This window comes from Cebus imitator, unplaced genomic scaffold, assembly GCF_001604975.1.
Source record: "Cebus imitator isolate Cc_AM_T3 unplaced genomic scaffold, Cebus_imitator-1.0 Scaffold191, whole genome shotgun sequence".
NCBI classification, from domain to species: Eukaryota; Metazoa; Chordata; class Mammalia; order Primates; family Cebidae; genus Cebus; species Cebus imitator.
In genome coordinates, this window is record NW_016107506.1 from 2307780 (window position 1) to 2333055 (window position 25276).

The window sequence follows — 25276 nt, forward strand, 5'->3', positions numbered from 1 at the left end:
ACATAATCATTTTTGTAGTAAGAACACTCAATATCCACTCTGATATGACATTGTATTTTAAGAATATACCATGTCATAATAAACTCCAGTCCCCATGCTGTTTAATAGATCCCTTGAATTTATTCCTTTTGTTGAACTATACTTTTGTATCCTCTTACTAAAATCTCCCCAGCTCCTCCTTCTCCCTGCCAACACACAACAGCTCAGCCTCTGGTAACCACTATTCTACTGTCTATTTCTATGAGATCGACTTTTTAAGATTCCACATGAGTGAACTGTGAGATATTTGTCTTTGTATGTCTGGCATATTTCACCTAACATAATGTCCTCAAGGTTCATCTGTGTGATTTCAAATAGCAGGATTTCCTTCTTATTTATAGCTCAATGGTATTCCATTGTGTATACATACCATATTTTCTTTATCTATTTATTTGTTGATGGACACTTAAGTAGATTGCATATCCTACTGTGAATTGTGCTACAATTAATAAGAGACTGCAGACATCACTTCGACATACTGATTTCATTTCCTTTGGATACATACTCAGTAGTGAGAGAATTGAATTATACAGTAGTTTTATTTTAATTTTTTGAGGAACTCCCACACTGCTTTCTCTAATGGCTAATAATGTTCCCTTATCACTACACCTTCATCAACATTTGTTATCTTTTGTCTTTTTTTTAATGCCCATTCTAACAAGACTGAGGTGATATCTCATGGTTTTGATTTGTTTTCCCTGATGACTAGTGATGCTGAATATTTTTGCATATACCTGTTGGTCATTTGTGTGTCTTCTTCTGAGAAATGTCTACTCAGGTTTTTTGCCCATTTTAAAATTAGGATTTTTTTTTCTTGTTATTGAGTTCTTTATATATTTTAGATATTAACCCTTATCAGATATATAGTTTGCAAACATTTTCTCCTATTCTGCAGATTGTCTCTTCACTCTGTTTACTGATTCCTTTGCTTTGCTAAATTTTAGTTTGATATAGTCCCATTTGTGTATTTTTGTTTTGGCTGCCTATGCTTTGGAGACCATATCCATAAAGTCATTTTCCAGACAAATATCCTGAAGCATTTCCCCTATATTTTTCTATGTAAAAGTCTTACATTTAAGGCTTCGAGTTTGAATTAATTTTTTAATATGGTGTGAGATAAGGGTCTTATTTCATTCTTCTGCATATACCATTTTCCCAACACCATTTATTGAAGAGACCCAATCTATGAAGGCTGTATTCAGGAAGTAGTATAGATCCCAAAAACAAGTTCAAGATAAGAAACATTTTATTTTATTCCATTGGAAAGATGTTAGAAGTGGCCCTCAAGATGTTTCATGGAGAGAGCTGCAGATTAACATTTCCCTATTTGTATACTGAGGTATAAAGTCAGGAAAGTACTTCATGGGAAAAAAAAATCATAACAAATACTAGGAAAGATTCTATTGCTGTAAACCAGTCTCATGTTGGATAACTCTTTAAAGGGCAATGATAAAGTAGCTTAACTTTCCATGCTGCTGTTAAATCTCAGTTCAGATTTTGTTAAATTTCAATCAAGTTCATACTTTCTTATTCCTGCTCACTTTCTTATTTGTCTAGTGCTATTTTATTAATGCTATTTTTTTCTTGGGAAAAATACATATTGAAGATATCATGCTTTTATTGCCTATTTTGAAAGGTAGATAACTGTATTTGCTATCATTATATTTACACAAAAAACAAAGAAATAAACCACTTGCAAGAATTTCTAATTCAACTCAATTCAATTCAATGACAATAATATTGTGAGATTCGCAGCCCCATTTGTTCGGATTGTGTTTTCCCTTTAAAATAGTTTTTGCATTGAACAGAAACATTATTATTATAGGGAAAATAGCTATAAAGTAAACCAAAAATTAGGCCAATGTATTGCCAGAACATTTAAAGAGATTGTGGCCTTGAAGTTTTGTATTTCAATTCCAGGTGGTCTAACGATCTATACAAGAAGGGAAAGTTGTAAAGATTTCAGATAATAATATACCAGAAAATCTCCATGATATCCCTCTTCTTTCAAGGGAATGAAAGAATTTATTAAATAAGGCACAAAAACACAAATAGTAAAGATTCTCACATTCACATTTATAAACTTATTTTCATCAAAATATATTGTAAGAGTTTCTTTAAAAGTCAGACATACACTTATTAGATGATTCAGCAATTCCACTTCTAGGTGTTTATCCTAGAGTATTGGAAACATATGATATTGTTCACACACAATCTATAACTTAATGTTTGTAGGATCATTATTTGCAATCATCAATATTAAAAATAACCTAAATGTTCTTCAAGTGAATTGGTCAACCCACCATGATACACCCATGCAATGAAATACCACTCAGCAATTTAAAAGAAGGAATTATTGATACAACGTGGATGAATCTCAAATACATTAGATTGACTGAAAGAAACCAAACCCAAAGAAGTTATCTATAGATGATTTCACTTATATGACATTCTGGAAAAGGCACACATATAAAAACAGGAAATATATCAGTAGTTTACCAAGGTTAGAGGTGGAAGAAGGGTATGAATACAAAAGGGTAGCATGATGGAATTCTTTGTGATATCAGAATTGTTCTCTCTTGTGTCTGTAGTGGTAGCTACAAAACGCTATAAATGTTTAAAAGTGCATAGAACTGTATTTCAAAAGTGAATTTTACTGACTGGAATTTTTTAATTAAAATAAATAAGATAGTATAAGAAAATGTACAGGTTGGGCATGGTGGCTCATGCCTGTAATCTTAGCACTTTGGGAGGTTGAGGCGGGTGGATTACCTAAAGTCAGGAGTTCGAGACCAGCCTGACCAACATGGTAAAACCCCATCTCTACTAAATATACAAAAATTAGTTGGGCATAGTGGTGCATGCCTGTAATTCCAGCTACTTGGGAGGACAAGGTGGGAGAATCACTTGAACCAGGGAGGCAGAATTTGCAGTGAGCCAAGATTGCGCCATTGCAAAAAAAAAAAAAAAAAAAAAAAAAAAAAAAAAAAAAAAAAAAAAAAAAAAAAGAAAAAAAGAAAAGAAAATGTACAAAGATAATATGAATATATATGGCATATGGAACCCAGAAAATATAGAAGAACTTAAAAATAAGTAAGGGAAAATCATCTCAATAAAGAAATGGGCAAAGGCTTTAAAGAAGTACAACACAGAATTGAAAGAAAAATTGCTAATAAAGGAACTGAGATGTCTGTGTTCGTTAGTACCCAGGAAAATAAAATCACAATCAGATATCATTATACAACAAGTGAGTTAAAATTTTAAAAGTCTTGTTTTACCAAGGGTTTGTGTAAAAATAGCAGGCAACAGAGCCCTGATACGATAAGTGGAGTGTAAACTGTTGCAATCGCTCTGTGGGCAGTTTAACATCAGTAACACTGAAGAAATATCTGACTATCAGTTTTAATACTACGAACATAGGCACCCAGGGAGATATGTACAGAAATATTTATTATACCCATAACTGAAAATAACCCTAGTAATATGAGGAATTCATCTTGTAACTCAGTGGCTTCCAAATTTTTCAAACAGGGCCGACATGTAAGCAATACATTTGGGAGATACTGTCAGTACTCACCCCCACTGTCAGAGTGGTTTAAGAAAGGCAAATGAGATGTGGGGGAAATTTTCTGGCCACTTCTTGGAAAGTTTTTCTTCATGTCCAAGAAAGAGCCACAAGTAGGGCTGGACAATATAATGCCTTTAGACCCTGTTGTATCAAGCTATCATGCCTAGAGATGCTGCAGCCATCTTCCAATCAATGTGAGGAAAAAAAATTACATTAAGGATGGCATAGGCAAAGAATCTGGTTTCATGATGCCCTTCTTGGTCCATTTTTATCAGTAAATCCCTAAGTCTGCACTGCCATTGGGCTTATTTATTTCTTCAGCCATGTTGGATCTGAGTTTCATTCTCAACAAACTAACACAGGAACAGAAAACCAAACACTGCATGTTCTCACTCATAAGTAGGAGTTGAACAATGAGAACACATGGACACAGGGAGGGGAACATCACATACTGTGGTCTGTTGGGGTGTGGGGAGCTAGGGGAGGGATAGCTTTAGGAGAAATATCTAATGTAGATGACGGTTTGTTGGATGCAGCAAACCACCATGGCACGTGTATACCTAGGTAACAAACCTGCACATTCTGCACATGTATCCCAGAGCTTAAAGTATAATTAAAACAATGTAAAAAAAAAAAAGTTTCTTTTTCTTTAAATGAAACTATCCGAACTGCTACAAACTGAACAAACTGTCAGCCCCAGTTTTGTTCATGTACGTAACGTCCTTCTAGGCAATAATTTGCTACTATATGTCTGATCAGAATATCAGGGTAAATTATTTAAGACAGATGCCTCCACTTCACATACAAGGATATAATGCATTTAAATATATAGTTTATTTCTCTTATTATTTTTAATCTTAAGAAATGACAGAAGTCTCTATTGTTATTATTGAAGGCATATATCACAAAACATTTTAGCAATGCTACCCTATTAATACAAAAATGCTAGACTAATATACATTTTGCCTTTTATTTTCTAAAAAGAAATATATTTTTATATAAATAATCTAGGTTTTATTACAAATTATAAGTAATCCAAAAAATTCAGATATAATCATTCTTAGTATTTTGTTTTATATACTTCCAAAAATTTTAAAAACCTATAAGTACACATTTTCACCGCCAAAATGGAACTATATGATGCATATCACTCAGGAATTTGCTTTTTAAACTTACCAGTATATTGGAGAATCTTTCCAATCACATTATACTTCTTTAACTCTCTGACTGATCTGGAATGATATAAAAAATGTCCAGATAAGTTTAATGTGCATTACAGAAAAAAGTAAGTCACTAGCCCAGAAACATAGAAAATTACCAGGATTTATCCACTTAACACTAGGCACCTCAAAAATCATTAGTAAAAGAGAAGACATGAATGAAGCTATTGATTAGACAACATTTAAAAAATAATTCTAGAAGTATCATTCATTACTCGAACCAGAATGACATAAGCCATGTTCTGATTTTATCTTTATAATTAATTTGTAACATGAGTTATGTTAATGTTTATATTTTTTTCTTTAATTCTGTCAATTTTTGGCCAGGCTACACAAAATAAGGATCATTTTTTCTTATGTTAATACATTACTGGATAGTAGTTTTGCCTTTATTCTTTTCTCTTCCTTGTGAAAACCTACTTACTGAGCTCATCTGTTAAATGCTACCAAAAAATATCAGTAATCTCATTGACTTTATGCCAGATCTAGAAAAAGTAATCTTCTTGGAGTGTTTACTGTGGAGACTAGCAGATACTGCCTTGCAATATTACCAAAGACTTGCTAAATGCTGCTCTGACTCACGTACTTGGAGAGGCCCTAGAAGTTAGTGTAGTAAGAGAGCTATTGAAACTGAGGGAATGGAAAATATCCATATATATATCTGGAGTAGCCTGGGCTTGATAACGTTTGTTTACTTGAAAAATTATTACATTGTATGCCTCAGGACTGATTGTGCTTTACATTGCTTTCAAATTCATTCCCTCTCTCTCACTCACTCCCTCTCTCATTGCAAAGTTCACGTCCATCCTCAGTTCATGGCCCATTTACATCATCAGCCTATGCAAGATCTCCTTACTTTACTTGTTTATTCCCTTTTATTTCTATTTTCCAATCTCATTCAATCCCACCCATCCACCATAAGTATCTAGAAATAATATGTCTAGATTTTAGGATATAATTATTTTTAATGTGACAGAATTTTAAATTGAATGTGATTTAAGTATTAGTCAGAATATGAAATTTTCTGGGCTTTCTTTCTACATATCAGTATGTTCTAGCAAATTCTTTTTTATTCTGATCAAAAACACAAATATAAATTTATCCTCTCAATTTTTAAGTTATAGTACAGTATTATACTATATGTATATACAGTATATGTACATTGTTGTACCACAGATATCTAGAACTTTTCCATATCGTATGACTAAAACTCTATAGCTATTATACAATCCTCCATTACCCCTTGCCCCAAACCCTAGCAACCAGCATTCTACTTTCTATTTCTGTGTGTTTGGTTACATTAGATAACTCATATATGCAGAATCATGCATTATTTGTCTTTTGGGGTTGGCGTTTTAAATTTAGCATAATGTTATCTGAGAAAAATATTATCCTGCTGTTGAGTAGAATGTTCTACGTATGTATGAGAGGTCCATTTGGTCTATACTATTGTTTAGGACTTCTATTTCCTTATTGATCATCTCACTAGGTATTCTTCTATCCATTATTGAAAAAAGAGTACTGAAATCTACCATTATTGTGTTACTGTCTTTTTTACTCTTCAGTTTGCCAATATTTACATCATATATTTGAGTGCTTAAAGTTAGTTGCATATATTTCATAATTGCTATATTTTCTTAGTGAATTGACCCTTTTATTATATAATGGCTTTTTGTTGCCTCTTGTGATAGTTTTTGTCTTAAAGTCTATTTGGTTTGATGTAAGTATTGCTACCATGATTTCCTTTTTCTTTTGAGACGAAGTTTCACTCTTATCGCCCAGGCTGGAGTGCAATGGTGCGATCTCGGCTCACCGCAACCTCTGCCTCCTGGGTTCAAGCAATTCTCCTACCTCAGCCTCCCGAGTAGCTGGGACTACAGGCTGTGCCACCATGCCCAGCTAATTTTTGTATTTTTAGTAGAGACAGGGTTTCACCATGTTGACCAGGATGGTCTCGATCTCTTGACCTTGTGATCCACCCACCTCAGCCTCCCAAAGTGCTGGGATTATAGGCGTGAGCCACCGTGCTCGGCCAATTTGTTTTGGTTATGATTTGCACTGGCTATCCTCTTCAGTTCTTTTACTTTCAGCAGATATGTGTCTTTATATCAAAAGTGAGTCTCCTATTGACAACATATAATTGCACTGTTGGCATTTTTATCCATTCAACTACTCTATGTCTTTTGATTAGGAAAGGCTATGGTCTATATGAGTCATATGATGTAAAACAAGCCCAGATGTACAAGTGTGGAGCCAGTTTGGTTCAATGTCAAATACTGGATATGATGGCTTGTTCTGCCAAGCTCTTAAATATATGCATTGGTTATTGCCTATCTATTCATTCATTAAAACAAATCTTCCTACTGACATCATCATTTGGTTCTCCTGGGCACTGAATTTGTTGATATACACCTGGTCACCCTTCGACATCATTTACACAGCCACCCACATCTTTGTATCCAGCTCTGAAAAGGCACAGCTGCCTAATGAGATGACTCAGTAGGGCATTGAGTGAAAGTGGCCTTCTGGGTTCAACTGAACACATGGAGGTTGTTCTGTAATGAAGGACAAAGCCAGGAAAGCAAAGAATGCAAAAGGTTTTATCCCCAGATATAATTCAGAAAAGTAATACTTCATGCAGTCTTTTAACTTCATGTCTTTCCACATTTGCACTTGTTTAACCAATAGTATGGTGAATCTCTCCTTAGGCTGTTCTTCCAAAATGTTTTGACCTAGAAAATTACAAGGCTCAATTTTGCTCAGAAGTCATCACTCCTATAAAACCTCTTTTTGACTTCTCTTGAGGTGAATTAGTCGTTCCTCCCACATTCCCATAACACTTTGTGCATGCATCTTTCCTGGTACATGCCTCATTTACTCTAATGTTCTGAGTAGTTATCTGTCTCTTCTGATAGATTGGGGGATATTTAAAAGACAGGAATAAGAACATGACTTATTCACCTTATTCCTTTTCCTCTTGAGTATTTAGAATAGTATGTGTCACAAAGAAGGTTCTCAATAAGTGAATCTGCTTCCCATTGAGCACAGGTACTAGATATTCTATTTTAGCTTCTACAGCCTTTGTCTCACTTCATCCAGACAACAATCATGTAGAGATTCCATTTCAGATGAGGAAAGTGGCTGAAAGATGGTAATTACTTGTCCAAAGTCAAAAAGTGGTAGAATCAGCTTTAAAATTTGTTCATTGTTATAACATTATATAATAAACAAAGGATAAATTTATATAAAATATGTAAATAAAAAATTATGTTTTCTCATTTAACACTTACTTGACATCTGAATAAACTGAAAAAAAATCAGCAAATTTTCTTTTCTGTTAGATTTTGCATTTTATTTCACATATTCCTCCACTCCTGCTAATTACCATTGCCTTGCCTTACAAAGACGTTAACTTTTGAGATTTAAAAGAAATGTTAGTTCTACTTTCTGTCTGATTCCTTACTTCATATCTGGTTCAAAAACAAACTTCTTTAATTAATTCATCATACTATGATCAATTTTAAACCATTTTATTAATGAAAGGAGTTATATTTTTCTTGCAGTAGTTCTTGCGGCAAGAGAGGAAGCAGAAAGAAGTGGAGGAAGCCAGACTCTTTCTACCAGCCCATTCTCATGGGAACTAATCCATTCCCAAGAGTGAGAACTCAGCCACTGCCCTGGCAGGAAGGCATGAATCTGTTCATGAGGGTTCTGCTGCCATGACTCAGACACCTCCCAGTAGGCCTCACCTTCCAACAGTGCCACTTGAAGATTAAATCTCCATGTTGAGTTTTGTTAGGGACAAATCAGACCCAAACCATAGCAGATGTAGTTCTACTTGTCTATTTTTGTGTTTGTTACTCGAGTTTTTGATGTCATATCCAAGGAATCATTGCCAAGCCCAATGTCATGAAGTTTTTCCCATGTTTTCTCCTAGCAGTTTTACAGTTTCACTTCAGAATTATCATACGATCCAACAATCACAGAAGGAAATCACTGCATGATTCCACTGAAATGTGGTATCTAAAATAGTCAAACTCACAAACAGAAAGTAGAATGGTAATTGCCAGAGACTGGGTAGATGGAAAAATGGAAAATTGTGTTTAACAGGTAGAAAGTTTTAGTTATGTTAGACAAATAAGTTCCAGAAATCTGCTATACAACATAGTGCCTATATTGACAATATGACATTGTGCACTTCAAAAAACTTTAAGAGGGTAGATCTCAATTTTAAGTGTTCCCCCACATTAGAACGAAAAAGTGGAACAATTTTAGAGAAACTAGTTTGCATATTTGCTGAAGTGCTCTTGTATCAAACTAGAACAGATCCATAGCAAGGGCTCAAAAACAAATTCTGGATAAAGGTATAAATGATAACATATTTTTATTTTTCAATTTGGAAATTAAAAAATAAATTTTTTTTAAAGCTAGAAAAAAAAAAGCCACAAAAGAGCGAAAGTCATGCCTGCTTTAGATTCTTAACACTAAATTTTTTTTTCCCATTTATTTATTTTATTGCATTTTAGGTTTTGGGGTACATGTGAAGAACATGCAAAATTGTTGTATAGGTACACACGTGGCAGTGTGATTTGCTGCCTTCCTCCCCATCACCTACATCTGGCATTTCTCCCCTTGCTATCTCTCCCCAGCTCCCCACCCCCCACCGTCCCTCCCCTATTTCCCCCCAACTGACCCCAATGTGTAGTGCTCCCCTCCCTGTGTCCATGTATTCTCATTGTTCAACACATTTTAAAAAACAAAGGATTCACCAGTTCAGAGTTTGATGAGAAAGAATTATGAGTCAATACTTCTATGCTAATCAGGTTGTCATTCATGAACAAACACAAGAGCAATACATCTACAGTATCCAAACATATCTGATTCATTCTTTATATAAAAAATTGTTTATGTACACAAATTTCAAGTAAATAAAAATAAAATTCCTCCTAAACATGCGTGCTACAAGATTACCATTAGCATTAAATCCAGTTAAACATAAAACAAATTTCATTAAATACGTTTTGAAGATAATCCAAATGTTCTTTAATATCAGTGATGTCTGTGCAGGGATATAGTTAGATTTCAGGGGATGTGATGTTATTTTTTTCAATTACCAAATTGAAAAATAAAAGTATGTTATCATTTATAACTTTATCCAGAATCTGTTTTTGAGCCCTGACTATCAATCTGTTCTAGTTTGATATGAGAATACTTCAGCAAATATGCAAGCTCGTTTCTCTAAAATTGTTCCATATTTTATTTGTTATTTTTAAGAACGGAAGCCAATTATCCTCTAAAATGAGAACTTCTTTTTCAGTGGACTTTGTTTTTCTCTTAGATTGTTTTAAGAAACAGGATGGACTTTTCTCTAGTCTTCAGATTAATCCCACAGGCACTTTAACAGCTGCCCTTCCTTCTGGATCCTGCAAGCATAAATCCTAGTAATTAAAACTGGACACCACTATAATCTAAGAAAAGATCAGAAATGCAAAAGAAAATGAAGACATTACCAAATAAACTAATTAAAGTTAAAAATGTTCACATGTATTCAATGATACATTATTTAATAGTATAAAATGTCTTGTTCTCAAGGTGTTGATAATATTTTAAGAGACATGAATATGCAAACATTGGCATATTTTTCTATTAAAAGAATGGAGAATGATCAAGGACAATAAAGTAAAAATATTTTGAGAGTCAGGTGACTGAAAATGTACGTAGTTTTATTTTCCTTTGAATTGCAGACACAATTTGCGATTTAAAAATACAAGGAAATAAGGCCCAATGCAGCAAATATAAGTTACTCTTGTTTTTTTTTTTTTTTAATTTTAATCACACATATATTAGAGTGATTCTGCAGAATATCTCTTGGTGACAAATCCATTTAGCCCTTTAATAAAAATATATCAAATGGAATCCTGAGCAATGCTTTATACTGAATCTTATTATCAGTCTTCATTCTCATGTATTCTTCCATTTTCCTGTATGTTATCTTTCCCAACCCCTCCTTATTGGGTGCATAGCATGTTGAAGTATATAACAGAGATACTGTATGAGAAGGAGGAGGAAAAGCAAGAGAAAGAGAAAAAAGAAAGGAAAGAAAAAAAGGGAGGGGACAGATTCAGAGCCTCTCTCTTTTACTGACATGAAAATGCAGTGAAACAACTAAAATAAAGCACATTAATTGCTTTAGGGGGTGGATTTATTTGAAGTTTTAGATAAATAATATTATCTGTCTGGTATATTCTTCCCTCAAATATCAATTTGGCCATTTATTTAATCTCTTTTAAGTTTTCGCTCAAATATCATTTTCTCAATGAGGTCTACACTGGCCAATATATTTAAAAATCTAATCAACCCCTTACCCCATACTCACACTGACTGGCACTCTGAATAATTTTACTTAAACTCTGATACTATTTTTTCATTTTTCTCTGAGACTTACTTAATATTAGCACTGTATAATTGACTTATTTATTGTTTTTCTTGTTAACCATCTCACTCTCAAACACAACCAAAGTATAAGATTCATAGCAACTATTTCAGTAGAATATGTTAATGGGAACATATTACATGCTAAATAAATATTTATTTAGATTAAATAGAAATGAATTCAAAATAAATTTGACTCATTGCCATTCAATATGGCCTTAGGTTTTAAGCTAAAATAAATACACAAAGTAAACACTAACTATATCTAAAACATTAATTTGCCATTTTGAGGAATTTAGACAAATAAGTAAGAGTCTTCTTTTCTTTCAGTAAGACATTTCAATGATGACAATGGCAAAGGTAAAGAAACCTTATAAGACAATTATGGACAAATTACAGTAAACTTTTGTTTTTCTAGATAAAAATTTTAAAGCAAGTCACTTGGTATTAATAACACATTTAAGAACAATAAAATGCTTTTTATTGTTTTACTGAGTTCATTAACACATCCAAAAGATATTGGATAACTATTTTTTTAATTTAAGATTTGTAATAGGTAATATTTCAAAAATCAGAATACATAAATATGAATATATATGGATATTTAGAATGCTTTATTCCATTTGCATTCCTGTCTACCTCTTTAGCTCTGTCTTATATAGGTAACCTATTTTATTAGTTTAAAAAATGTATTCATGTATTGTCTTTTAGCTGCACACATTCACATAAAAATACATATTCTTAATTTCATTACCTTTATTTTAAAAATATAAAATATATTATTATCAGTAAAGTACATATTTTTATTTAACAGTTTATTCTTTATTTTTTTCCTCACATTCATACATAGAGAACTCAGCTACCCAGTATCCGATTAGGTGGATAAACCACAGTTTAATTAATGAGTCCTCCATAACAAAATACCTTGTCAACACAAGTTAAAATTTATATTTTTGAGTGACTGATTTTGACTGCCATAAATTTGAGATGTGAAAATGGGAGAAATTGCATTATTTAATATTTCTTATAGTTACATATAGATACCTGGTTTTTACCCAACACAAATGCAAAAGGAAAATTTTAAAAGATATTGATCGTCCTTGCAGAAACTGTATGATTCTCTTTTAGAAGGGCTCTCTGCTGTAAGAATGATGACACATTGACACATATTAAGAGAATATAAATTGAACAATGATTCACAGGCTATAAATCTATTAAATTCCATCTTTCCTTCTCAGTTTTTGACATTTGAGGATTATCTCAGCAATCTTCTTCATTATGGGAAATACAGTTTATCTCTCTACAGTGTCTCTAAAAATACTGAGATTCCATTATACTATTCTATTAATAACACTGTAACACAGTTGTGTTTAGAAGTAGATCAAACTCAGTTTTATCTTAAAACATGAAATTTATCTATTTGGTTATACATGAAAATATTTGACATTAGAGGAGCAACTGATATTCAGACGTTATTCCAAGAAATGCTATTGATCCTTGTTTTTCATTAGTTCTTCGGTTGTCCTAGCTTTTCTCTCAACATTACAATTACTGCAGTCCAGTAACTGCCTTCTCCCTAGGACTCTGCCTTTGGGACAGTTTTAAGATTTCACTCTGGCCTTGTATACCTGAATATAAGTACAGAAAATCAAAACCATTTAATCTAATAAATAAACCCTCAGCAGCTTTACTGCTGAACTACATTATTTCTGTTTTCAGATTAAGAAAGTGAGAACCAGAAATACCATTCAACCCAGCAATCCCATTACTGGTTATATACCCAAGGGAATAAAAATCTTTTATAAAAATATAAAGATACATGCATTCATGTGTTCATTGCAGCACTATGCACAACAGCAAAGACAAGACCAAAGCCCATCAGTGATAGACTAGATAAAGAAAATATAGTTCATATACACCATGGAATACTATGCAACCATAAAAAGGACCAAGATCATGTCCTTTGCAGGTACACGGATGGAGCTGGAAGCCATTATTCTCAGCAAACTAACACAGGAACAGAAAACCAAACACCACATGGCATGTTCTCACTTGTAAGTGGGAGCTGAACAATGAGAATACATGGACACAGGGAGGGAAAAAACACACACTGGGGTCTGTCAGGGGAGTCGGGGAGAAGGGAGAGCATCAGGATAAATAGCTAATGCATGCAGGGCTTAACACCTAGGTGATTGGTTGATAGGTGCAGCAAACCATTATGACACACATTTATTAATAAAAAGTTAAATACAGCAAAGATATACATATTAGAAATATGTATGCTCCTAATAACAGACCATCATAATACATGAAGTAAAAATTGACAGAATTGAGAGAAGAAATAGAAAGTTCTACAACAGTAGAGGCTTCAATACCTCACTCTCAATAGAGGATAAAATAACCACACAGAAGGCAAGTAAGGAAATAGAGAGCTTTAACAGTATAATTGACCAACTATTGGGCAGAATGTACAGATATATACAGTACACTCTACCAAAAAAATAATGCTCTCCTCAAGTGCACTTAAGACATTTTCCAGGATAGGCCATATGTTAGGTCACATGTTGTCTTAATAGATTTTTGAAAATATATGTAATACAAAAAATCTTCTCTGACCACAAGGAGATGAGGTTAGATGTTGATAACAGAAGGAAAAATAGAAAATTTTCATGTTTTTTAAAACTAAAAAACACACTATCAATCACCAATAAATTACCAAACAAAATACAACATAAATTCTATGGTTTGAATGTATTTCATGTGTTGAAAATGTAATCCAATGTAACAGTGTTGAGAGGTGGGACTTTTAAGAGGCAGTTATTGCCATCATTACACAAGTGCTTTCTTTATTGTGAGAGTGGGTTATTTTGAAAAGAATGAATTTGGTCCACTTTTTTCTATGTATGTCTTGCCCATGTGATGCCTTCCACCACGTTATGACATAGCATGAACCTCACCAGATGTCAGCTCCTCAATCTTGGACTTCCCAGTCCCCAGATTTATAAGCCAATAAATTTTTGTTCATTATAAATTATTCAGTCTGTGGTTTTCTGTTATAGCAACACAAAACAAAGACAGTATATTGTAAAATACTTAGAAGTGAATGAAAACACAACATACCAATACCTATGAGACATAGTGAAAACAGTGCTATAAGGAAAATCCATTGCTAAAAATGCTTGCATTTTTTTTAAAAAGAGATATCTCAAATCAGCAACCTAATTTTACAAATTAAGGATCTAGGAGAAAAAATAACAAACTAAACTCAAAGCTAGCAGAAGAAAAGAAATAATCAAGATTAAAGCAGAGACAAACAAAATAGAGAAATGAAAAGCAATAGAGAAAATAAAAGTTGGATCTTTGAAAAAGATCAACGAAATTGACAAATCTTTAGCTATATTGACTAATAAAACAAAGATTCAAATTAAAAAAATCAGAAATAAAAGTGGGGACAATACTTCTGATTCTACAGAGAGAGAGAGAGACTATAAAAGAAGTACCATGAACAGCCATGTATCAACAAAGTAGACAGCCTAGGTAAAATGGATAAATTCCTAGAAAAAAAAAAACCTACAAAGGCTAAATAATGATGAAATTAAAAACCTGAATAGAGCTGTTATATTGGTTATCAAAATCTCCCAAAAAGAAAATTCCTGGACCTGATGGCTTCACTAGGAAATTCAATCAAACATATAAAGAAGTACAAACACCATCCTTTTCAAACTTTTCCAAAACATTAAGGAGAAAAGAACTCTTCCTAATTCATTCTGTGAGTCTATCATTGCCCCAATGCCAAAGCCAGACAAAGACACTACAAGAAAATAAAACCGCAGACAAATATCCCTTGTGAATTTTGATGCAAAAATCCTCAATGAAATATTATCAGTCTGAATCCATCAGTATATTTTAAAAATTATACATCATGATCAAATGGAATACATTCCTGATATGCAAGGATGATTTACCATACAAAAATTCATCAGTAGAATATACCACAGTTAACAGAATGGAGGAAGAAAACATGTCATCATCTCAACTGATGCAGATACAACATTTGATAAAATCTCCACCTTGTCATGATAAAGATACACAACAAACTACATTCACATAATAAAAATCATATATGAAAACCTCACAGAGAATATCATACTCAATGACAAAAGAAAGCAAGCTTTTCCTGTAAATCAAGAAGGCAAGGATGCCTATTTATACCACTTCTATTTAACATAGTACTAGAAGTCCTAGCCAGAAACAATTTGGCAACAAAAGAAAATAAAACACATCTAAATTAGAATGGAGGAATTAAAATTATCATTGTTCACAAATGATATAATCTTATACATAGAAAACCCTAAAGATTCTACAAAAAACTATTAGAACTACTAAGCAAATTTAGCAAAGTAGCAGGATACAAAGTCAACACAAGAATCAGTTTCATTCCTGTATACTAACAATGAGCAATTTAAAAAGGAAATTATTAAAACAATTCCATTTATAATAGCATCAAAAGTAATAAAAAGTCAGGAATTAACCAAAGAAGTAAAGACATGGACAATGAAAACTGAAAAAACATTTCAGAAAAAAGTTAAAGAAAACATAAATAAAAGGACATCTCATGTTCATGGGCTGGAGGACTTAATATTGTTAAGATGTCAATACTAGCCCCCCAAAAACCTATAAATTCAATGCAATTCCTAAGAAAATCCCAATGATGTTTTTTACAGAAAAAAAAAAAATCCATCCTTAAATCTATATGTAATCTCAAAGATCTCTGAAAAGTCAAAAGAACTATCCAAAAAAAAAAAAAGAGCAAATTTGGAGTACTTACATTTCCTGATTTCAAAACTTACTACAAAGCTCCAGTAATCAAAACAGTGTAGCACTGGCATAAAGATAGATATACAAAACACTGGAATATAATCATAAGCCCAGAAATAAACTCTTGCATGTATTGTAAAGAAGAGTGTTAAGACCTTTCAATGAGAAAATGTCAGTCTGATGGTGCTGGGAACACTGAATACCTATGTGCAAAAAAATGAAGGTGGATGTTTACCTAACACCATATACAAAATCTAATTTAAAATGAATTATAGAATTAAATCTAAGAGTGAAAACTGTAAAACACTCAGAAAGAAACATAGGGCAAAAGTTTTATGACACTGGATTCAGCAATGATTTCTTCAATATGATACTAAAGGCACAGGCAACAGAAGAAAAAAGACAAATTGGACTTTGTGAAAATTAAAGACTTTTATGCATCAAAGGACATTATCAACAGAGTGAAAAAGCAACCAAAAGAATGGAATAAACTATTTGCAAATCATATATATGACAAGGAATAAATATATGTATATATAAAGAACTTCTAAAACTCAATGCCAACAAAAACAACCTGATGCATGAGATATACATGTGCCCCATAAGCACATGCAAAGATTATTAACATCCCTAATCATTAAGGTAATGCAAACAAAAACTGAGTGAAAAACTACCTCACACTCATTAGAGCGGCTACTATACAAAAACAGAAGATAACTGTTGGCATAAATGTAAAGGACCTGAAACCCTGGTGCACCATTGTGGGAAGGTAAATGGTGCTGCTGCTGTCGAAAACAGTATGGCAGTTCTTCAAAACAATTATAAATAGAACCACCATTTGATCTAGCAATTCCACTTATGGGTATATACTCAAAAGAAATGTAAGCAGGTCTCAAAGAGACATTTGCACATTCATGTCCGTTTTTAGCATTACTCACAATAGCTAAAATGTGGAAGCAACCCAAGTATTCAGGGGCAGATGAAAGGATAAGCAAAATGTGGTATGGATATGAAATGGAATTCTATCCAGCCTTAAAAAGGAAGGATATTCTGCCATATTCTACAACATGAATGAACCTTGCAGGTATCATGCTAAGCGAAACAAGCTAGTCACAAAAAGACAAATACTGTATGATTCTACTTACTTAGTACTTAGAACAGTCAAAATCATACAGCCAGAAAGTAGAATGGTGGTTTCCAGGGTCTGGAGGAAGAGGAGAATGAGGAGTTATTATGTAATGGGTATAAAATTTTGATTTTTCAAGAAGAAAAATATTCTGGAGATGCATGATGGTGATAATTGCACAATATGTATATTCTTATCCAACTGATCTATGCACTTGAAAATGGTTAAAATGTTAAATGTTATGCTAGGCATATTTTATCACAATAATTTTTTTTAATTTCATAGGTTTTAAAAATGCCAGTTATAATAGCAATAATAACTCAAATAAGACTACACATATTTTTTAGTGTTTAGACAGTAATTATGAACTCAGGATCCGAAGTCAGAATGTTTGAGCTCAAATGCTGGCCCTATTACATACTGGTGCAGAGGATTTTGGCAAATTCACTAACCTCTGGGCCTCAGATTTTTCCTCTGTAAAATATAGATGATAATATCACTTACCTCATAGCACTGTTATGAGGCATAAGTGAATTTAAAAATGTAGATGATAATACTACTCACCTCCCAGTGTTGTTATGAAGCATACGTGAATCATTAGTTGCAAACTTTTCTGAATATGCCTGGAGCATAGCCTGCCCTCAATAAAGTTGGCTCCAGTTTATATTATTGCCCTCTGACCCTTTATAATCCACATACTGGAAGAAAATTTTTGGATATGCACATTTGCTCCCCTCACCTCCTTTGCTTGAAACACTCCAAAGTCTTCTTTTTGCTTTTAGATCCAAAATCAAACATCTTTATGTGGCCTACAGGGCCTCAAAGTCCTGGCCCCAGACCTTTCTCTTCAGCCTCATTTTGCACCAGGTTCTCTACCTTACAGATTTTTTTTTTTATCTCTGTGCTCACTACTGCCATAGGACATTTGTACATGACTCTGCCTGAAGTGTTCTACTTCCCTCTCTTCCAGCTCATTCTTACGCTTTCTTAGCTTATTACTACTTCTGGGAAGCAGCCCCTGCTGGCCCTTATTATTATGTTAATACCCTATTATTTTAAAACTTCTATATTTCCATGTTTTTTCAAAATGAAAATTCCAGGAGGAGTGGTTCTGAGTGGCTTGTCTTGAGTTTTATTCTCATTTTCAGGGAAGGGAAAGAGAAGGCACTTTGTTTGACAGATCCACTAAGATCCTGTCCATGGAATCACAGTAGATGCCCAAAACTAAATCAGAGGGACGTCCTAGGGTAATAATGGCTGGACAAGAAAAACACAGATTCTCAGTACAGGTAACATTTGATTAAGGTCCGTTTCACTCGCTAGCCTGAAACTCCATGGGAAGAGAGGCTATGTCTGTTTCGGCTATCACTTTATCCTCAGCACCAAGAACAATGCTTGAAATGTAGTTGCTCTAGTAAGTATTAATATTTGTGGAAAGTTGTTATACTAGTCATTGGAGACACAATCTGGAACAAAACAAATTTGGTCCCAACCTTCTTGGAGTTCAGAATAAGAAGGCAGACAAGATGGCCTTTGGAATATCTTCTTCAAAATGAGATTTTATCAACCTATTTTTCAATGAAAATATGTTATACATGCATTTTGAAGATAGTCTTGAACTTTGGAAGGTAATGTTTAAATTCTCAAGGCTTTGCCTCTTAAAACTTTTTTTCGAAGAAAGCAAATTTCCATTGAAATTTTTAATAATATTTTAAAATTAATTTTGTATGATACCCAGAAATTTTGAAAATAATTGTTATTTTAAATTTACAATATTTTATTTGTTGAAATTCAGAAGACTGATTTTAAAATGCTCTAGTTTAAGCTTTCATTTTAGATCAAAGTACCCCATCAACTAGCAATTTTTGGAGGAAGGGAGTCCTCATAAACCAGCGTTCATGAAAGGAAAGGTACTGGTTTTATGGGAAAGCAAATATAAATACTTACTTTTATTTGAAGGTACATTTAAGCATAAATTAATAATAAAAATATTATGAAACTATAATACTTTAATATTAATGTTATTTTGAAAATTGGAAGATATAGGTAAAAAAGAACTTTATGTCAGGAAAATCCTTTTGCCAGTTGTTTACCAATATCCTAGGCCAAATTATACTGCTGCATCAGCAAGGACAATTGAGCTCATTCATCCCACAAACACATAGCAAAGCACTCTCTATGTGCACCGTGACAGAAGGTAGATGGATAAAGCCAAGGTTATGGCCATCAAGTAACTTAACAGACACAATACATTTTCAAGGATTTGTGACACAAGTAGTTATGTGACAACTTCCATGTGTGGTACCAAAGGCAATAGGCCTATAAACATAATTCCTTTACTAATATTACCAATCTGCTAGGTAATGGTGCTGTGCAATGTACTTGGAGTCTATTTGTTAGACATTTTTTTATCTTGCAGGAAAAGTACCAGAGAATTCTCTGAATATTCTTTCCATTTAAGATTTCTTCAGGCTTTCAGATATCTGCAGGCCATGTTAGTCAATATAAAAAATGAACTGAAGTTTCGTATACATGATGACCACAGGCTATTAAAAACTTATTTGTCTTGCAGATTTTACTCATCCAGGAAATGAACTGCCAAATATGTGATAAGACTAGAAGTTACACTTAAGAACTCTAAGCATCTTTGTGAAACTACTTCTTTGTAGTGTAGGCAGGAAAATATGCAAGCTCACATATATCTCACGCCCACTGAATTGACTCAAATATAAACTAAATAGAAGTGACCAAAAAAACTCTAATAGAAAATAGAGCCAACCTTGCCACAGAAGTAACACAGTGACAAGTATAGTGATAAGTAATATAAGTGACAATATTAGGAAATTTTCATTAGTTCATAATTTACTATAAATCAAGAGTGTCTAAACTTTTGGCTTTCCTGAACTACAATGGAAAAAAAATTGTCTTGGGCCACATGTGAAATACTAACACTAACAAAAGATAATAAGCTTTAAAAAATTGCAAAAAACCTCATAATGTTTTAAGAAATATTATGAATTTGTGTTGGGCCACATTCAAAGCCATCCTGGGCCACATGCATCCTGCAAGCTGCAGGTTGCACAAATTTGCTGTAAATCAAGTAGAGGCAACAGGCTATCATGAGAGACATTTGAGAGACATTTTACACATAGGATCTATACTTATTTTACCAGCTAACTATTGAGTCAAAAAGCATTTAAAGTTGTTTGCTTATTTGTATTCTGAATTTTAATTTTCTACTGATCTGTATCTTATCAGGAATTTCATGCCCATTTGCTAATGTTATGGATTGAATGTTTGTGTCCCCTCAAGACATATATGTTGAAACCACAATGTAGGTGTATTTGTAGACAAGAACTGTGAGATGATAAGGGTTAAATGAGGTTATAAGGGTGGGATGCTAACCAGATAGGGCTGGTGCCTTTACAATAATAAGAGACACCAGAGCTCTCTCTTTCTCTACCATGTGAAGACACAGATAAAAAGCAGCCATTTGCAAATCAGGAATAGAACCTTTACCAGAAAAGAATTTACTGGAAGTTGATCTTGAATTTTGCAGCCTCTGGAACCATGAGAAAATTAATTTCTGTTTAAGCCATTCAGTTTGTCGTATTATATTACAGCAGCCTGAGCTTACTAAAAAATATAGTCATCAACGGTCAGTCTGAAAGCTTTAGAGCTGTAGTCACACAGACCTCATCTAATATTTGATGAGCATCTATCAGATGCCAATCATAGTGAACAAATTATTAAGAATCAGCTCTTGCTCTTAGCTCAATATCTGGAGTAGGAGTACCATATCATTTACCTAAGTAATAGAAATCATTTATGTTCAAAATATGATATATTCTTTGTAATTCCAATTTAAATTTTATAAATTTTAAATTCAAAATTGTATGTCTTATAATAATTCAAAGCTTCTCTTACATTTAGCCAAATAAGGTATAAAAATGATATTATGGCTACCAGGAAAGTATCCAAAAGTATTTAATAGATATTTAATGATATAATTTTAGAAATCCTACCACTAAAGTAAAAAAGAGATCAAGACGCCTATTGTAACCACTACATTTCAACATTATACTATAGTCCTACCAATGCAATAAGACTAGAAAAAATATAAATAAGCAATATGCACACTACATATATCAGAGAAAAAAAGAAATCTTTTTTTTTTTTATAGACCAGTGCTGGGTGTCAGATCAATATTGATGAAAGAATACAGAGAATTCTCTCATACTAGTTAAAACCAATTAGTATATAAAAGAGAAATGATAATGGCAGTGATTAATGATGACTAATACTTTCTATGTGATTACTACTTGTTAGGCACTGACTAAATACTTTTCATGGGTCATTTCATGTAATCCTCACTGCATTCCAATGAAATTTTCTCTTGCCTTTAGCACCTTACAGAAGAAGAACTGATTTTTTGGAGGGGTTAAGTAACATAGAGATTCACCACTAGTATATGGCACAACCACACTCAAATTCAACTAACACTGTAGTTTGGGCCATTGTGTTTAATACATTTCTTTTCTTGAAATCCTTGATTTTCTTTGCTTGGGCGGTAAAACCTCATCAGTTTTCTCTGTATGTCAGTTTAAAGACAACAGTGGCTTTTTAAAATGTGAAGAGATACTCTTCCTGAAGCACACAACTATTACTGCTTGTGTGTCTTCATGCTATAGATGCCGGTCCAGCTCCATCATCTGTACTTAGCTTTAGATGTTCTTTTATCTTGGGACTTAACTACCTGTTTAAAATAAAGACTGCAAATGATTAAAGACTTAAATGTTAAGTGAGATTGAGAAGGATAAATTTTCTCTACATAGAAAAAGTGCAACTTTTGTCCTTCAAAAATTTCCTGAGCATCAATTCCCCAAAATGTTGTCTGCTAATTGCCAGAGGGATTGCAAATTTGTTTCTAATCAATCAGCAATTATATAGAATATAAGTCTGCATGCTTCTCCAAAACAACTTAGTTAACCAACCCACCCCTGCTCAAACTCTTCTTGAACAATCTCATTCACATATGTGGTTTCAGCTACTTACATTGAATTTAAAACTTAAATCCATGCTTTGAATCCAGTTTTCTTTATATAATTCTTTATCAATATATCCAACTACACCTGGATTTCTTCAACTAGGCTACTCAAACATCTTATCTGAAAGTGAATGCAGCATTTTCTCTTCATTCATCTTCACCTCAGTCTTTCTTAAATTATTGTATCTTGTGAGAATATTCACAAGATACAATATTCTCATTGTATTGTACATTTAACTTCTGTACCAATTCATATCTCATGGATGATTCCCTTTTGGAATTTAAAATAATGTGTTCAATCAATTTTGAGGTTACTTTATTGGCAGCATTAATTATCCATTGTAATAGGTAAGTTTTCTTAAACAAAAAATACTCCTATAGTTGGGCTAATAAAAATAGAAAGTAAACTCGGAATATAAGAAATAGTTCTGTACTATTCAAATGGTATATTACCTCCAGATAAATAAATTAAATTTCGGAACAGGGAATAAACATAATTTAAAATTGTAACCTGATAATTTTAGAGTTGAATAAAGGCTAATACAATAACAATGTTTTAAAATGAAGGCACAGAAGATTAGAAAAAGTGTTAATGGGAGAAAATTTTTGCAAGCTACCCATCTGACAAAGGTCTAATATCCATAATCTACAAGAAACTTAAACAAATTTACAAGAAAAAAACAAACAACCCCATCAAAAAGTGGGCAAAGGATATGAACAGACACTTTCAAAAGAAGACATTTATGTAGCCAGCAAACATATGAGAAAAAAAGCTCATCATTACTGGTCATTAGAGAAATGCAAATCAAAATCAAAAAGAGACACCACCTCATGCCAGTTAGAATGGCGATTATTAAAAAGTCAGGAAACAACAGCTGCTGGCGTGGAGAAATAGGAATGCTTTTACACTGTTGGTGGAAGTATAAATTAGTTCAACCATTGTGGAAGACAGTGTGGCAATTCCTCAAGGATCTAGACCCAGAAATACCCCCTGACCCAGCAGTCCTATTACTGGGTATTTACCTAAAGGATTATAAATCATTCTACTATACGACACATGCACACATATGTTTACTGCAATACTATTTACAATAGCAAAGATTTGGAACCAACCCAAATGCCCATCAATGATAGACTGGATCAAGAAAATGTGGTACATAAACACCATGGAATATTATGCAGCCATAAAAAACAATGAGGTCGTGTCCTTTGCAGGGACTTGGATGAAGCGGGAAGCTATCATCCTCAGTAAACTAACACAGGAACAGAAAACCAAACACCACATTTTCTCATTCATAAGTGGGAGTTGAACAATGACTACACATGGACACTGGGAGGGGAACATCACACACCGGGGCCTGTTGGGGGGTGGGGATCAAGAGGACGGAGAGCACCAGGACAAATACCTAATGCATGTGGTGCTTAAAACTTAGATGACGGGTTGATAGGTGCAGCTAATCACCATGACACATGTATGCCTATGTAACAAACCTGCACATTCTGCACATGTATCCCAGAACTTAAAAGTTTTTAAAAACCATTTCTTTATTTAAAAAAAAAAGGAAACATCAATTTAATTTAGCAGTTAGACTTTTTGAATTGCCAAACACTTGGCCACACTTCATATATCAACATAAATTATCATTTTATATGACAAGCTACAATCATAAAGTCGTATCAGTTTGAAGTTACTTTGGAGAAATAATAACATTCCATTATATTTGAAGACAAAACTAAATTATGCTTAACATAAAATAGTATATATACAATCCTGTAGTAATTTTTCTCTTCTTCAACAAAATAGCAACTGCCCATTATCTTAGAAAAAGTAAGTTGGGACACTTTTGATAGAGAACATACATTGTTATAATTAATTTGTACCATATATAGCCAGGAAATGTTTTTAAGCATTTAGAGATAAATTGTTTCTGCTGTTTTCTACCAGCGTCATTTATCTCAAATTCTTGATAGATGGATAGATTCCCTGAACTCATATTCTTCAAACTAACTCCTTGGAAAAATTCAGGCTAAATTGATTATGAGCTCAGTTTACATTCAAGAGTTTGTTGCTCATATAATTGGCCAACACATGCAACACAAGTTTCACAAGCACTCTATTTTAAACCTTTTGGCCATATTGGGTTGTCAAAGTACTTAGAGATGCTTTTCTTCAGTAGAAGTAGCTTACTAAGTTATGGCTGACAGATAATTTAAATGAAATAGTATTGTTGGAATAAAAATATTTATCTACTGATTCAAAAGCACAATATACAGTAGTATTACAGATTTCACTAGTAGATGAATCAATGACAACATGGTCTCAAGACTTTCATTGGTCGATCTTAGCGCACCCCCATGGCACTAGGGAGAAAAAATAGAACTAAAAGGAAACATACAGTTTACTTTGAAAGCATACGATACACCTTACCACCAACTTTAAACTTCCTTTTAACTCACCCAAAAAGCTGAGTGTAAAATTTAGACTTTATTTGGTTCATCAGATCTGTGGATAAACAGCTATTTTCATTCTGGAGACGCTCAATTGTGAAATAATCAAACACACAGTGTCTAAACTGACATTTTTACTACGGAATAAATCTTCACTATCATCGTTTACACGGAACATTATCAATCAGGAACCATAATGTACATCTTTGTGCTTCTTCACTTTAATGATATGTAATTGACGTTTCCGTTAAAATAATGGTCAGAATCGCTCCACAAGTTTCAGCTCGAAACTAAGGGTTAATTTCCAGCAGGCAAACCTGAGATCTACTAAATTGGGACTAAAGAGTTTTAAGAGGAAAAAAAAAAAAGTTTCTTCACTTCCCTGCCTCACACTCAATCCTCCACCCAGAAGTTTACAAACAACCACCTCGACTGTGAATGCCACAATGCTCCTTTGGACTGTGCCTGCCCCAGGACCTCACTCCACGAAAGCAGCTCCACGAAACCTCTGTGAAATGAGGCCTCGCTCCTCTCTCCCCAGCCCCCGTGTGTGTGTGTGTGTGTGTGTGTGTGTGTGA